Source organism: Amblyomma americanum, chromosome 6 (assembly GCF_052857255.1).
Source record: "Amblyomma americanum isolate KBUSLIRL-KWMA chromosome 6, ASM5285725v1, whole genome shotgun sequence".
NCBI lineage: Eukaryota > Metazoa > Arthropoda > Arachnida > Ixodida > Ixodidae > Amblyomma > Amblyomma americanum.
Window position 1 is genome coordinate 70,828,263 of NC_135502.1, and position 12,953 is coordinate 70,841,215.

The window sequence follows — 12,953 nt, forward strand, 5'->3', positions numbered from 1 at the left end:
ATTACCCCGTATATCGAACAATTTATGAACATTGTATTGCTAAAATGAGAATATATAGCAAAAAATACTAATATATCGAACAAAAATAGCAGCCGCGCTTGATATATCGAACTTCAAGCCGCGCAAAACTGCTCCAGAAGTTGGCTTTCCCGCGTGGCGGCCGGGCGAGCTGCGCCAACATCCATCCCCCCCCCCCCCCCCCCCCCCACTTGGCCAAAGTGGTTTAGCCCAACAGCGCTCGCACGGCGCTGCTATAAATAGAGTCCCAGCGCTGCTCTCGCTCCCTCAGACAGCCACCCAGCCACCCCTAGCAGAAGTGGTTCGACCGCGCACTCTGTTTACTCGCAGCCACGTGCGCCTGCATTCTGGTATGTGACTCGCGCGACTGCCATTGCGACTGCTTTGTTCCGTGTGCTTCGTTGCTTTGTGGGAGCGGTGAGCTCGTCCGCTTCGTGAAAGATGGCTGCTGTGAAGCGACAGAACCTAACCATATCTTCAAAGCTGGAGATCATCAGAAGAGTTGAGCGCGGAGAAAAGAAGTCGGATGTTGCCGCAGCGTACAGCATCCCCAGAAGCACGCTGAGTACGATTTTGAAAAATAAGGCCGACATTAGGGCTAAGGCGGACAAGAGGCCTGCTGCTACCACCAGCGCTCGACGAGTACGGACGGCTGCATTTGAAGACGTAGAGGCTGCAGTGTATAAGTGGTTTGTTGACGTTAGGTCGCAAAACATCCCCGTTTCTGGCCCAATGATCGAACAGAAAGCAAAGGATTTCGCTTTCATGCTGAACAGACACGACTTCAGAGGCGGCTCAGGCTGGCTGCAGCGGTTTAAAGAGCGTCACGGCATTGTCGGCCGTGCTGTCACCGGTGAAAGCCGCGCTGTAGATCTCGGCAGCGTGCAAAAGTGGATTGATGAAAATTGGAACGACATTAAAACAAGGTACCATCCTCGTGATATATTCAACGCCGATGAGACTGCTTTGTTCTGGCAAATGCTTCCGAACAGAACGCTGGCCTGTCGTGATGACAAGTCCCACGGCGGGAAGGTCAATAAAGCCAGAATATCCGTGTTGCTCGCCACGAACGTCGACGGGTCAACCAAGCTTCGACCGCTCGTAATAGGAAAGAGCAAATCACTGCGGTGCCTAAAGAACGCACTTTCTGTCCCGGTGTCTTACAGATCGAATGGGAAAGCTTGGATGACAAGCGAACTTTTTGGCAAGTGGCTCAAGACCTGGTAAGCCAAGGCAGAAAGGTCTGCTTACTGGTTGATAACTGCTCTGCCCACCATTGCAACGTCAGCGTCAGCAACATCGAGCTTCGTTTTCTTCCGCCGAACACAACGTCGGTGCTGCAGCCTTTAGACCAAGGTGTCATTCGTGCACTGAAGGCAGGCTACAGAAAGCGACTTGTGCAGAGGCTTTTGCTAAACCTCCGCACTGGCCGGGAGCTGAAAATTGACCTCCTGGGAGCAATAACCATGCTGAATGAGTCATGGAACGACGTCAAACAAGAAACAATTCAGAACTGCTTCCGTCATTGTGGACTCTCTGCTTCCGGCGAGGCTGGCGCGAGCTCATCAAACAATCACCATGAACCCCTGGATAGCGGTGAACCGCTGGAGGAACTTGATGAGTTGTTTAGCCAGCTTGCCGAGTTCCCGGGTGCTGTTTGTGATGGGACTGCAGCAACAGACTTCGTCTAGGTCGACGACGATGTTCCGACAACCGGAGAGCTCGCTGACGAAGACATCATTGCCGACCTCACTAGGGATGCCGCCGGCGACAGTAACTGTCAGGATACGACGAGTTCGTACCCGCCATCGTGTTCCGACGCACTTAACGCGCTGAGCGTTGTTCGCCGTTACTGTGAGTCAATAGAAGGCTGTGGGCTCAGCTGTTCTCAGTCGCTCGATAACGTTGAGAAGTGCATGCTTAATAATGCTTTCAAAATCAAAAAGCAGAAGAAGATCAACGACTATTTCTCGCATTAATAGTCCCACCGTACATGTTTTTATCAAATAAAGAATGCTTTTTACTGAGGTGCGGTTTGTACATTGCCAAATTTGTTAAAAGTTGTATTTCGAATTACACGATATATCGAAGTGATTCCCGTTTTTTTACGAGTTCGATATATCCGGGTTTGACTGTATATATAAGCGGCTGACGGATGAGAAGCTCTTGGCCCGCTGCATCCAAGGCAAGACGCAGAATGCAGCTGAGTCTCTCAACAGCAGAATCTGGCTGCTTTGTCCAAAGTTTGCATCATGGACAGTTGTCGAGATGGCCACAGCACTTGCAGTCCTGTGGTTCAATGAGGGGCATGCAAGCTTTGAACGGGTGTTAGAGGAGCTTGGTGTGCTCCCTAGTCACCAGCTGCTTATGCTTACTGACTCTCAAAATGAGAGGCGCATCAAAAGGATGTCTGCCTGCCAAACTGCTGAGGCACGAGCACACCGTCGCAGTATGGCAAAAAGGGCTCGTGTTGAAGACTCGAGTCGCAAGGACCGGGAGGGTGTCACATACAGTGCTGGCCAATTCTAGGGATGGTGGACACTGGCAGGAGGACCCATTTCTCATCTTGGGAAAGTTTCATGCACAGCCAATTGATTTTGTGTAAATACACATCTTTCAAACTTTCAGTTGCTGTTTTCTCCTTTCGCATTTTTTGACAATTTTCAAAGTTTGTGCACACATTTTTTCATACTTTTATCGGACTTATTTTAACGAAACTTGGCACACTTGTTCTTTAATATGTACAGCACACCGGTATCTACTTAAAATAACAATATACTTAAGATATCCTTTTGCTAATTGGATCTAACTGATTAGAAGCATAGAGAATAGAAACATTGCAAATTGGCAAATTTTTTTTTTAATACTTGCTGCTCCCACAAGAAAACTGTGGCTAGTTTTTGGTGTTCTATAGTTATTATGGAGTAGAATAAGCTGTTTCTCCATGTTCCTTGTGAAAAATTAATATGTAAAAAAGTGTGCACAAAAGTCCCTTTGTTTTCCACTTCAAGTGAACACTGAACAAACTCTAGTGAAGCTACAGAAAAACTAATTAGTGTTTTGGAAAGGGCAGAAAAAACTCTATAAGCATACAAAATTTCATTGCTCTATAACACTTATTAATAAAAAAGTGTCTTCGAGTAGCATCTCCCCTTAAGCGATGCCGAGATTATTGAAGCGGCCTGCGGTGACCAGATGCCGCACAACTCTGGCGCGGCGAGCACAGCTGACAGCGACGACGAGTCCGACGGAGGCGACGATCCATTGCCACCCCCGTGTGCATGTGAAACAGCGTCAGCACTCGATCTGGCTGCGCGCTACTTCGCCGATGATAATTCGGACGCTGCGTTGGAGCTGTTGGGCAAGTTGCAGACGATGCTTGTCGAGTCACGGCAAAGAAAACGAAAACAAATGCGCATCACCGATTATTTTTCTCTTTGATATGCTTTGCCAATCTGCTGTTCCACTGTCTACAGCGACGAATGGGCAGCCTACAACTGCATCCCCAGCCTGCAAGACGGAAACGGAGCTCCCTTAAACTTAGACTGGCACACAGTCAACCACACCACCAATTTCGTCGACCCGCTCACAGGGGCCAACACTCAGAGGATCGAGAGTGCGTGGCAGAAGGTGAAGGGTAAGCTTGTGCGGAACGGGCAGAAGACCTCCCGGGCCGTGCTGCAGTCGCACCTATCCTGGCAGTGGTGGCAATCCATCAACGGTCGCACCAAGTGCCAGGACCCGTTTCTGCGGCTGATGGAGGCGATTGCACGGCGCTACCCGCTCTAAACCATCGCCACGCAGCCGCTGTTGCCGATCTGCACTCCCCATTGAAGTCGACTCTGCAACGCCGACTTCAGCGACAGCACCCGCTGTCGCTATTTTTTTTACTGGCTCCTCTCGGGGCCACCAAGAGCTGCCTAGGCAGAGGCGCTGCTGCCCGCTCCGCCCGAATTCTCTCTCATGCCACAGTGGCAATTTCTTGCCGGTCTCAATTATGCAAACCCACATCAGAGGCGAGTAAAACACAATCATTTTACTCTCAGTGCCTTGCAGGCTCGTTAGAGCGCAGTGGGTATGCACGGACAAAAACATTGCAATCTTTCATAACCATCCACGAACGAAGCTAGCACATACAAAATTTCCTGCATTTTAAAAAGTGGTTAAAATGCTGTAGTAATTGAGGTTCTGGGAATTGAGCTTCTGAGCGCCGGTCCTGTTGTCTTCTTTGTCCCTCGTCTCAGCGCTGTTATTCCCAGAAGTGTGCACCAACTAGCTGAAATATCAGTTTTTTTGAAGTAAGCCACACCAGTATGCGTACACCGCCTAGCGGCCGGCTCACCGGCTCAGGCTTAAATTGGGAGTTCCCGAGACTGTCGGAAGAGTGCAGGAATTATGCAACGCCTACCGGATTCGTGTGCATGCTGGCCATAGCGGCCGCGCAGAGCGAAAGTTTCGGTCGCGTCAGAGCAGTGCAGCTTAAATTGGGAGTTCCCGAGACCGTCGGAAGCGTGCAGGAATTATGCAACGCCTGCCCAGAGACCGTCGGAAGCGTGCCGGCTATAGCGACCGCACCCTTCGCAAAGGGTGCTAGAATTATCCACGGCATCTGCAAGCCCAGCGGCGAACACGCTACAGCGCGCACCTTACGTAGCGTGAAATACGGTATCTGAAAGGGGATGGAGAGGGTGGGGGGAGGGGGCGTGTGTATGAGGAGGAGGATGGAGAGAAAGTGGCAACACTGTGTCCGTCGAACTCGTCTGTAGACGTCTAGCGTGCAGTCTGGCAACATTGGTACCGCAGCCTGGCCACCATTTAAGTTACGCCAGCCGGATCGCTGCCACATATTTAATCATTAAGCTTGCTGCTTACGCGAATGCATTTTGATGTTAGCTCCAACCGCATAAACAAATTAACTTTATTTTGTTCGACATTCGGGCTCTATGATTTTAATTCGCACAATCGCCCGCCGCAAATGTGTAGTAGCGCGTAGTAAGCGATAACGATCTCAGATATGCCTGTTTTAGCTTCGGCCCGTGCTGCCGGGCATGATGGCCGCTTTTTTTAGCGCCCGCTCGTTAATTCAAACTCCGCTTAATTCGAACAATTTTCCGGTCCGCCTCGAGTTTTGGAATCGGAAGAGAATAACGCATGTGTGTGAAAAATTTCATAAGATTCTAGCCATAAATAAAAAAATTAGCTTTAAGACCCTCGTCCCCCCTTTAAGCTATTTGTGCTATAGCTCTCATTCTTGTTCCGTTAGAAAGAAGAACTCTTGGACAGTGCATTAAGACTAAAATATGTTCAGTTATTACACGGCAACATTTACAAAATTATTAATCTTGCATGCAAGCATGCAAAAATATACAAATGGTGCAAGTTTCAACCAGATCCACCCATAAATAAGGAAAAAAGTTCTAAGAGATGTGTCCCCCCCTTAGGGGGGACGCGGCACTTGAGAGCCGAAAATCGGCCCAAAAATCGCATTTTCAATCACTTTATTTTCGCGTTCCCGAGACCATTCTGCGCAGATTTGGAAATTTTGGCTTCAAAACTACGTTTATTTCACGCGTTATACCACGGCACGCGGACCTTTAAGTTGAGGTCAAAATTCGCCCTATTTCAACCGCCTGCAGCTCGGGAAATACGCACTCGATCGGCGCCATTTTGGTCTTGTTGGAAAGCTGCCGTTTCCAGCGTTTAATTTTTTTTCAGTAAGCAACCCCGAGTTTCACGCAGAAAGAAAAAAAGCAACAAAAATGATGTGCGAAGTGGCCTTCTATTGGTTGCTTGAAGCATGTGACCAAAATGGCGGTTTTTGATTGGCTACGGAAGCTTGTGGTCGGTGCCTGCCGCCATTTTGTAAGGGTATTTGCTCTTGCGAAAACGTGTTGTGCCCAACGTGATACTTCGGTTCGCCATGCCTGGCGGTGTGAAAAAACACCGATCTCTGCATCATTTTGGCCGTACACGGAAGAAAGGTAGAGGCAGAAAGCGTGCTGGTGCTGCTACCGCGTTGCGGGAGCACGTGATGGACAATCAGGCTAGGACATCGCCTGATAACGCCGTCGTGCCCGAGGACGCCTCCCCTGACAGCGTGCAAGGTGTCGAATCCGGTTGCGCGTCGATAAACACAGATGTTATCAGTGAAGAAGTACGCGAGATCGGTTCCCCAGATAGCGTGCGCAGTGTCGACTTAGCCCACGCACCGAATTTATCGGCAACAGAGAAGCGCATGAGGTTGCTTCCTCTGACAGCGTGCGCTGTGTCGACTCCGGCCGCGTTCGCATAAGCTTCGATGCTATTGGCGACAGAGAAGTGCGCGAGGCTCTCGCCCGTGAAAAAACGGCACTTCAACGACTTTCGCCGATACCGACAACGGCACGGAAGGTTGAGCCTTTTGCAGAGGCAAGCAGTGCGACAACGGCGCCAGTGCCGGATCAGCGTGCCGCTCCTTGCGTCATCATGAACATCGACTCACTCATCGCTCCTTCAAGTTCTGCGATGCGAAACGTGCAACCAGCCAGCGCATATAGTGAGAGGTGATAGTGATTACGACCTTGCGGTGGAGCTGACTGTCGTGTGCGACAACTGCGGAGACATCGCGACCGAATGGAGCTCGCCCTGAGTTGATGGTTCGAAGACCTGCAACGCGTTCGACGTCAACCTCCTGGCTACGCGAGCAATGGTTTCAACAGGGAATGGCCAGACAGCCATGAACGATATATTCGCGGCATTGGGAGTGTCGCACCGTGGAATGCACGAAAAAACTTTCCAGCGACATTTGAAGCAGTCTTTGGCACGTGCTGGCAGAAAAGCGGCCGAGGTCGCTATGAGCCAGTGTGCACAAAAGGTGGCCACACTCTTTGAAGACCTGTGTTTTGGTCATAGAGGCAATAAAGCAGTAAGCCATGATGGCTCTTGGATGACACGTGGTCACTCGTCACACATATGCGTGGGTGCAGTGATAGAGTTGTTTTCAGGTTATGTCTTGGACTACGTCGTACTCTCTAAGTTTTGTTTAGGGTGTGAGGTAGGACCAAAGCCAGATTCTGAGGGCTATGCAGAGTGGAAGGCCACACACCAGTGCCAGAAAAATAGTGATAGCAAAGCTGGTCACATGGAGGTCGAAGCTGGCCTCATACTTTTCCGAAGATCACTAGAGCGACATGGATTGCGCTACACAACCATTTTGTGTGATGGTGACAGCCGTACATTTACAGCAATCCAAGAAGCGAAAGTGTATGGTTTCATTAATGTGCAGAAGGAGGACTGCGTGAACCATGTTCAGAAGCGCATTGGGACAGCACTGAGGAATTTGGTGCAGAAAAAAAAAGGAGAGGGGAAGCGAAGCCTTGGTGGGAGAGGCCGGCTAACAAATGACCTCATCATGAGACTGAGCACATATTATGGCTGGGCTCTAAAGTCTAATGACGGTGACGTGGACGCAATGGAGAAGGCCGTAATGGCAACTTACAGGCATGTCACTTCCACTGATGAAGATTCAGATCATAGCCTATGCCCCACTGGAGAAAATTCGTGGTGTCGCCAAAATGCTGCTAGAGCAAAGGGTGAGCCAGAACCCGGGCACCACTACAATTTGCCCAAAGACGTTGCAGAAGCAATGCTGCCAGTCTACACTCAGCTATTTGAAAGGAACCTACTCCAGAGGTGCCAGCGACAAGACACAGAATGCTAACGAAAGTCTCGACTCCGTCATTTGGAGTCTAGTGTCGAAGGAGCAGCATTCTTCACACGTTGCCATGCAAGCTGCTGTTGCGGAAGCTGTCCTGCGCTTCAACACTGGGAATCTTCATGCATCATTTGCAATTCTACAGCAGCTAGACATGAACATCACTAGCAGCGGATTTCAGAGGGCCAGGGAGAAAGATCTCCGTCGAAGTGCCAGCTCGAAGAAGAAGCGAGAAGCTTCTCCGGAAGTGAGGAAGCAAGCCAATAAGAGGCACAGAGAATCGGGATCATCCCGATTATGCCCCTGGAGCATTTCCTTGAAATTTTATTGGGTTTTTCCCAATAAAAATGTTTTGAAACCTTTTTTCTTGATTTCTCAAAAAAAGCAATTTTGGCACACTTGTGATTTTGGAGGAAAAGTAGCTTTCGTTCTATTTCAGCTATCAACAATTTTTTTTTGTCAGAAAGGTAAATGCATGCAGAATGTAATATGCTCAATTTCAATACAATATTTATTTCAGAAATTTTTTAAAATGGGTCATATGTTTGGCGTGCGAAGATGGCGTTTTTTTCTTGCAACTTTGATGAGCTGTAAGTCTAGTTCAAATTGGCCCAGAACATTTATTTATACCTTATTACACTCCTTAAACATCCTAGATTCATTCGATACTCAAAGAACTGTGTTGTGGTTTTCTGTTAAGATGCTAATTTTGCTCCAAACAAAGAACCTAACTTTTACAGTATATCGAAAACTACTCGTCCTATTGCAAAAGTAATTACAGTTGAATCCCGGTACAACGAATGCCGCTTCAACGAAATTTTCGCCACAACGAAGTAATTTGCATTCCCCGTGAAACCCCATAGCACTTAATGTATTAAAATTTCCTCAAAAACGAAGTAATTTGCGAGCACGTGTTCGCTTCTACGAATTTTTTTTGCGAATTTTCGCGGGTGAGTGGCCCCTCCGTCTTGTCTTTCTTCAGAAGTTGAGTGCTGAAGAGCGACTTTCCCGTTCCCGCCGTTAATTTTTTTGCATCGCAGACTGTTGGGAAGGGGGGGGGGGGTACGCACACTCAATCGCACATCCTCCTCGCGCACACCCTCGTGTGCTTTTTTTTCTCTCCAGATGCCCACGTGACTTTTGAAGTGACGTCACGCCCCGCTCATTGGCTCTTTGCTGGGCTTCTTCGATTGATGTAGCTCGCTGTCATGGTGCTCGCGGTTTCCAGTCAAGCACGAAAGCGCGTCATGATCACTTGCTAGCGGTGTTGGCTGGTAAGCGTTCGCGGCCTCCAAGCGAAGAGGGGCTCCTCGAAAGCGCGTGTAAAATGCGCCAGCGCACGCCATCTGCTAGCGTCTTCGGGCGCGTCCTCCGTGGCCGCGTCGTCTGCTAGGCACCGAGCGCGTTTCAGGCAGTCTGTGTGGACCGGTGGGCGGAGCCATCGGTGGGCGGAGCTTCGTGTCCTGTCGGAGAGAAAAAAAAAGGAAAACGCGAGAGTGCAGGAAGAAGCCCACTCCACTTCACCATTTCTTCCTTTGTGTGTGCACCATTTAGCGTGGTCTCGTCGCGTCTCTGCTCTGCTGAATTCCTAGGATGTCGCCGCCAGCGAAGCGGAAATTTCTTTCGCTAGAAGAAAAAGCGCGTATTATCGCCGAAGCAGAAAGCGGGAAGAAGTCGATTATTGTGGCAGATTTTGGCATCGCGCCGAGTTCGTTATCAACGATACTCAAGAGCAAAGAAAACATCGGCAAGGCACCTGCGTCGGGCACTTCAGCTCAACACAAGAAGGTGACGCAGCCAACTTACGAAGAGCTCGATAAGGCTGTCTACACCTGGTTTGTCAAAACGCGAGCCAAGAACATCCCGCTTAGCGGCAGCATTGTTCAGCAGAAGGCCCTCAATTATGCCTGTTTGCTAGGCCTGGATGACTTTAAGGCCAGCACAGGTTGGCTCAATCGCTTCAAAGTGAGGCACAACGTCGTCGGGAAAGTTTTGTGCGGGGAAGCAAGTTCCGCGGACACTGGCGGCGCCTCAGAATGGGTGGTGGACAACGTGGCTGATATCATGAGCGGCTACGTGCCGTCCGATATTTATAACGCGGACGAGACGGGCCTCTTTTACGAGATGCTGCCAGCGAGGACACCGGATTTTAAAGGGCAGCGTTGCCAGGGTGGCAAGCACAGCAAGAAAAGAGTGACAGTGCTGCTGTGCACGAATATGGAAGGGTCGGACAGGCGTCCCCCATTAGTTATTGGTAAAAGTGCTAAACCGCGCTGCTTCAAGGGAAACAGAAGCCTTCCCGTCAAGTACGTCGCTAACGGGCGGTCGTGGATGACCCGTGCCATATTTGCGGACTGGCTTACGGCACTTGACCGCGACATGAGCAGGCAGAACCGAAAGGTTTGTTTGCTCTTGGACAATTGTTCTGCCCACCCCATCGACGACGTCAAGTTGTCAAGCGTTGAGGTGAGATTCTTCCCGCCTAACTGCACTTCGATCATTCAGCCGCTGGATCAAGGCATTATCAGAAGCGTGAAGTGTGCTTATCGGGAGAGGCTGATTCAGCGTATTCTTTTGAATATCGAGACGGGCAGGGAGACGAAGGTGGACCTCTTCATGGCTCTGCAGATTATAGCTGCTGCGTGGAACGTGACGCGGTCCACCTTGATCAACAACTGCTTCAAGCACGCCGGGTTTGTTGACCAGGAGGCGACCAGCACAGCTGCAGCCGCGGAGGATGACGCTCCATCATCGTCGACTGCGGGGATCAGTACGGCCTGGAAATCCCTCCAGGATGCAGGAAACACCCCCGGCGATATCGAGCTGGACGATTTCCTCAACGCTGATGCGCTTGTTTACGAGGAGCTCAATGATGAGGACATACTAATTAAAAGTGTTCGCGAGCCAGAAGAGCCGCCGTCCGAAGCTGAAGACGACTCCGCCCAGGATTCATCCGCCTTGGCAACCTCATCACAGGTGCTGGATGCCTTCGATCTTATCAGGAAGTTTCTGGGCTCTCCGCTGCTGGCAGCAAAACGCAAGGAGACAAAGCTTACGGACTTCTGGAAATAATTTTTTTTCGCAACGCCGCCTCTCCTCCTCCTCTTCTCTCAAAGCTCCTTTGGCAGCTTTTTTTTTTCAACGGTCCCTCTCGGGGCCACCAATCGCGCTTCGGCAGAGCATGCAGGCACGATGCTTCCCGCTGTGTCTCACTCGAGTTCCTCTCTCTACACCAAGTCGCCTATGCGCAGACACATGGTGCAGTCGTTTCGCGCCACGCACTTTCACGTGCGCGGCGACGTAACAACAGTCATATGCAACGCCAGCCCGGGATCAGCCGACTCGGGCTCTAATTTCTCGACAACGAAATTCCGCGACAGCGAAATTTTTCGTACGCCCCGCAGATTTCGTTGTAGCGGGATTCAACTGTACACCTGAGGAATCGCTTCATCAAAATATGCAAGATGTGAAAATTTGGTTCAGATCCATTCATAAATAAAAAAGTTGTCTATGAAGTGTAGCATCCCCCCTTAACATCGCACCGCACACGGGCGCCTTAGCGTTTCACCTCCATCAAAACGCGGCCACCGCGGTTGGGATCCAACCCGGGTACTCCAGATCAGTAGCCAAGCACCCTAACCACTGAGCCACCGCAACGGGTCTCGCATGTTTGCCATTCGTCGTTTCGTCACTTGGGTTCCTCTGACCGCGTCGACCGAGTGGCGCTCCGTCTTCATGAAGTTACATCCGTTCGCCGTTTTGTGATTGCGTCCGACGGTTCCGCCGCTTTGAACGAAAAGTGCCTTATCTTTGCGTGTGTTTGACGAGCGGTGTGGTGCACACTCTGGTTGTGGACAACATGGCCCTGCCGGGTCCGTCAAAGAATGTTGTCTAGCGTGTATAGTGAAAGCACAACTTTGGCGCAAATACAGGTCAAATCGTCGCCAGCAAGGAAAATTTGTCGCGAGGTAAAATCAGTGACATTTTTAAGCCAATTTCATCTCAATAAAGTGGTTTTTTTGTACTTCACGGATTTTTCGGACTGCTCGATTATTCAGACCATTCTATGCCTGTGCACCGTACGTTGTCGAGTATGTTATTAAGGCAAACCATGGCATGTAGAACCTGGATCGCGCACTCAAGACATTCTGGCGTCGTACCCTGAAGCTAATATGACGTACTCGAAGGCCTTACAACAATTCAAAGCAGTCGTGCAGTTATCACTGTAAACACAGCCTCGCCAGACAAAAGGCCACGGATTCACGAGACAAAGCAACAAATGTATGAAGACAGTCCGGATGCCTCCAGCGCTGTCTTTAGAAAGAAATCGGTGCAAAGTTACGAAGATAGACCACTTCGTCTGCAAGGCATTACATACGCAGAGTTCCAAAACCAACTACAACCACTTATGCACTCCTCGAAAGCAAACAGCCACCCTACGTTACTCGTACCCCGACTCGGACCCAGTGAACTTCGAAAGAGAACATGTCCTTCTCTGACCGTTTCAAAGGGAAGCTGAAATCCCGAACCAAAACAACTTCAGGACCACCTTGAACGGAGACCAAAAATCACGTGACTTGATTCAACGCAATCTTGCATAGGCGTGTTGAACTACCAAGCAGCGAAACTACCAGTGAACCAGAAACTACCAGAGGCGAGGCGAGACTATGTACAAAGAGGCACTGCGCACAAGCATCCAATACTCTAGCCAAAGATTTAGCCAAAGATGATCACCCTAGTGCGCTTACTTTGGTTGGAGAAAATAAAAAAACTACATACATCCTCCGCTAATTTTCAGAACTGTAATCCAAGATTGTCCAACCGCGCTGTCCCGCCGTTAAGGCCAGACGAGAGAGACGTAATGCCTCGAAAAGAATTGCGCGCCAAAATGAGGATTACGAACGGAGGCTAATACGAGATTATTCGAGAAGTCACCCCACCGCCTCACTATGCAGATCTTTATCAGTGCTGCTGGCCCTGTAAAGACGTTTGTGCTTCGCCTAATAATGAACATTATTAACGGACAATGGAGGAGCTTGCGCTCCTGAGGATCCGGGTCGGTGTTGCTGTAACTCCAGCCGTGACACGAAAGTGGCCGCAATTTCGGAGTTTACATCCCCGCCCCTGGTGTCCAGCCTCAAAGTCACCCACAATGCTGCTGCGTAATTTTCATTATTAGGCCTTCACTTCAACAAGTTTTGCACCACCACCACCAAGAACAGAAATGCTAATAATGCCTACC

The 12,953-nt window shown here is 49.8% G+C and overlaps 1 protein-coding gene and 1 pseudogene across 5 annotated transcripts in view; one reads left to right on the plus strand and one right to left on the minus strand.

Annotated features, from left to right (window-relative positions):
• Nucleotides 1–12,953, minus strand: part of LOC144093677 (uncharacterized) — a 377,080-nt gene that overhangs the window by 172,296 nt on the left and 191,831 nt on the right. The window lies entirely within an intron of this gene.
• On the plus strand, nt 2,287–8,031 carry LOC144094379 (uncharacterized; annotated as a pseudogene).